General features: G+C 41.3%; 1 protein-coding gene across 1 annotated transcript in view; it reads left to right on the forward strand.

Moving 5' to 3' along the window:
• The window catches only part of LOC109951381 (guanine nucleotide exchange factor DBS-like), a gene marked incomplete at its 5' end in the record, with an annotated part of 148,395 nt that overhangs the window by 52,909 nt on the left and 91,361 nt on the right, over positions 1–4,125 (forward strand).

Raw genomic sequence — 4,125 nt, forward strand, 5'->3', positions numbered from 1 at the left:
TAACCCCAGAAGCTAAAATGCTACCTATAAGAAGAAGTTTCCCCCCCACTCAATAAATACAGTGCAGAACAGGAATAAAATGGTCAGAGTCAACAGGTTAAAAGGCATCATTAAATAAACACCACAAATTAATTAATCACACATCAACCAACCAAACATAAAAGGGCCTTGCCTTCCTGTGCATAAAACCATTCACACCATAAAATTGACTAAACCCTATTTGGAAAACAATACAATAAATAGGGAACATAATGCTAGGTAAACCTCTTAACATAAAAGCAAACGAGGCAAAACATCACATAAGCAACGCAGCAGTGGCTATCACCCCTGCCACAAGTAAAGCCACTGTTAATAAATAACATAGACCCCATCAAAACAATTAAAACCAACAATGCTACAGGTTACCTTGGCTGCACGTCTCCCTAGCATACATGTGCGATGGACGTCAACTTCTACTGGATCACGCTCGCATCAATTATCGCTCCTGGAGAGCATGGGGCAATCTCCTAAAAACAGTCTACAACCAAAACAACCTGATTAAACACTTTACACTCCAACAGATCCGATCTACAATCAGCCCATTGGACATACCTTAAAGGAGAAACAGGACACAGCTCAATGGAGGGAGATTCACTTCAGACCGGTTACAGCAGCGACCAGCACAAACATTGCTTATTGCAACAGCATCTCCCCAGGTGTTATTTATATCTATGATTATTCTGACAAATTACTAACCAGGCGGTGTAGGCGTGGCCAACCCGCCGGTTACACTTGATTTGATAATAAGTATCGGGATCAGCACCAATTCAGGCATATTTCACTGGATCTGTATCAGCCAGAATAAAGCGGATCCAATTCTGTTCTTTATTTAGAGCTACAGTCCTGTATTTGAGACATGTAGCTCATAAGCTGTTGTACTAATCAATCCAGCTGTCTATGCTGCCTGGGTGTGGGCTGGCATATCACTCAGTCAGCTGAGACGTGAAGCCTGTTTTAGCTTTATCCTGTTTTAGCTATGCACATAAAACACTTCACAGAATCCACCACAATAACGAAAACTCACTAGGTCCAAACAGAACTCCACCAAAATAGTGAAATACGCCAAGCAAAAACAGTTAGTACACGCGATCTATCAGCTGTTCACTCAGTCCTACTCAACATGCATTTCTTTTTCAAGTGTACGTAGTTTTCTGGCTGGTTCAATACACTGTACATATACATGCAAGTGTAGCCAATAATTCCCTCATTGTCTACTATTTGTTTTTTGGACCGTAGTTTTCTTTTTCCCGAAGTGTTTTTGTTGGCCCCTCTGTGTGTTTTTGTACACCAAGCATTTCCTATGCAAGTGAACACAGACATGAGTGTGAGCCTCTCACAATGTGCACTTCATGTGCTATGCTTTCATTGTAGACTAGTGATGTGCGATACCACTTATTTCCTTTCCCATTTGATACCAAATAAAATCGAGGCTGGTATTGCTGATACTGATACTTTGTGCCAAAAAAAAAACAACAACAAAACGAGAGAATAGACATGGGTTCAAGCAGCAGAGACTGATGGAGGAGAGGAGATATAAGGTGTATCTATAAGAGCTTGCTGCTTTTATTAACAACAAATGGTGGCACCCTGTTCAAATACTGTGAAGGGACTGAACTGTTAGGGGTGGGACAACAGCACATATAACATACACAGAACGACCCTTGACATGCCATCTCGGTTGCTGATTTTCAAAGGTGTGAAAAAACACCGCTCTCCCCATTCATTTCTATGGGGTATTGTGTGCACCACAGCTAGCACCAGCACCACAGGGGCCTCTGGCAAAATTATCCAATGACCCAGTGTGTCAAAGCAGTTGGATCTGGTTCAGTTTTCATTGCACCGGACAGTTACATCAACTGGCAAGAAGACCTTTGTTTGCCTAGCATGAGCATTCACTGCTATTCACTGTCAAATATGGGCCACAGTTAACGCACCATAATGGCACGCTGTGCATTTTCATTAGTACTGGATGTTAAACAGTGTTTTTATCTATCAGTGCCGACACACTGGTGGTAGAATTGGTGCTAAGGTAGAGTAGGCTACGTTAGCAAGATGGCTAACCAAAACACAATGGAAACTCACGGGTTGGAAACGTGAAAGAAGCTGCTCACATTGACTCATCATAACATGGCCGCTTCAACAGCTGCCACCTTTTGTTAATGTAGCATTATTAAATTGCCAGAGAGGACTATTTAAATGGGACCGGTTACACAAATAGTGTGTTGGCATGCAGAGACAAAGTAGTAGTTTGTTTCTGTCCTTTAATGAGTCTGTAGGTCTGAGAGAGTGCTGTCCAGCTCCCAGTTATTCTTTTATTCATGTCAGTGATTTAAGCTAATAAAATTTAAATTTTGGAACCAGAACCTGGCCAGTATTTGGATCAAGAAACTCCTGAAGAATATAATGGGCCAGATTAATTTCAATTTCAATATGTCAGATATTTAATGAACATTTATTGTAGGTAAATATGAGTATTGGATTGGAATTGGTATCAGCAGATACTTAATATCTGCTGATACCAATAACACACCTAGTGTAAAGCAAAGATCTTTTTTTTTACTCCATGGTTTACATATCTAAGCATTGAAGTTAACCTCTTTTAAATTTGTCCTGTCTTGAGTTTGTTAGTTGCTACGTCCTGTTTGTACTGTTCCCCTGCTAGCCTGCTCAGCCTGAGCCTGATTCAGTGCCCCCCATTTTGCTGGAATACTCCTGTCAACTCTGGATGTGGCTCAGCAACATCACCATAGAGACCTGGTGAAATATGTGCTTAGAGTTCTGTCTGACTTCATCATTGTGATAACTTGATTTTTCTCCTCTTGTCTTCGTAACTCTGTCAGTCTGCTACTGCGAGCTGATACCTTTACCCTTAAACACTGGAAGGTATTAAAGACTTCAATTTGAGCAACACCCTTCAACACACAAGCACACAGAAAGTCTGTGTTGCCAACTTACCAACATCTTTAAGTCCAAAGCATATGTGAGTCCAGGTACGCAGAAGTCCTCCTCTCAGATTGTGTAAACTCTCTTCTTATTGGTCTACTCCTGACACTCACTTTTTCTGCCTCATTCTTTCCAACAACGTCTTTTCTTTCACCAACTCCACTTTCTACCACTTAGTCACACTTTCCACTTTTCTTCCTTCTTTTCTGTTTCCCTGGTACATGCAGTAGTCCGGCTGACGACAGCCTCATGTGAGTGTGTGTGTGTGTGAGAGAGACCTATTGCATGCTGGGGTGGGTGGGTATATGCTGTACAGGGGGAGGAACCACTGGGTACTTCACTTTCTCCCCCCTCCTCATAAACGTCATGTACCATCTGGATTCATTTTCATCCAGGAAGTGCAATCCCAAATATACAGTAATATGAACCCCCCATTAGAAAGTAGCTCAGTACTGGCTTCCAAACAAAATCTAATCATCCTGCATTTCCTGAGAAATATAAACAAACTCCACTTCTCCACATGTTCATTTTTAGGTAACGGATTCTTAAATGTAGATAGTAATGTGGTATTGTTGGAAAAATATGGTACTGTGTGGTGTTTGTGCAATTTAGGTTGTCATCCATACCATCAGTCAAGGACTGACTCTGCATTCTGACATAACACGTGTGCAAAATTCCTTTCGGTGAACTGCCAAGAAGAGATTCTGAGCCAGAGATGATTACCTTTTGGGGAGAATTAACTAATTCAACAATAACACAACATCATAAAACACACATAAGCATTAAACACTATCTAAACAAACTTCAAAGTGAAGCAAATGAGAGTAATGACGGAATGAAGGAAAGGCTTTGAATGGCATGGAAATGAAACAGAAGTGACCGTCTGCGGGAGGAGTGGGAGTTCTGGGTAAAGCCAATTTTAATTCGACACTGAGGAATGTAACAGATGGGGAAGTGCAGTCAGGAGGCTATTGAGGTGAAGGTCTACACACAGCTCCAGATGTCTATTTGGAGGATTCTCTGTTGATGTGGTTTTGAATGATTTTGGATCCCTTTCTCTTTTGACTGAGCGCCTGTGGGTTCAGATGCTAGTCATCCCTCACATATTAACAGGATGTTAATTCCTTATTGATTTGCATCTAT

This window comes from Monopterus albus, unplaced genomic scaffold (assembly GCF_001952655.1).
Source record: "Monopterus albus unplaced genomic scaffold, M_albus_1.0 scaffold382.1, whole genome shotgun sequence".
Lineage (NCBI taxonomy): Eukaryota > Metazoa > Chordata > Actinopteri > Synbranchiformes > Synbranchidae > Monopterus > Monopterus albus.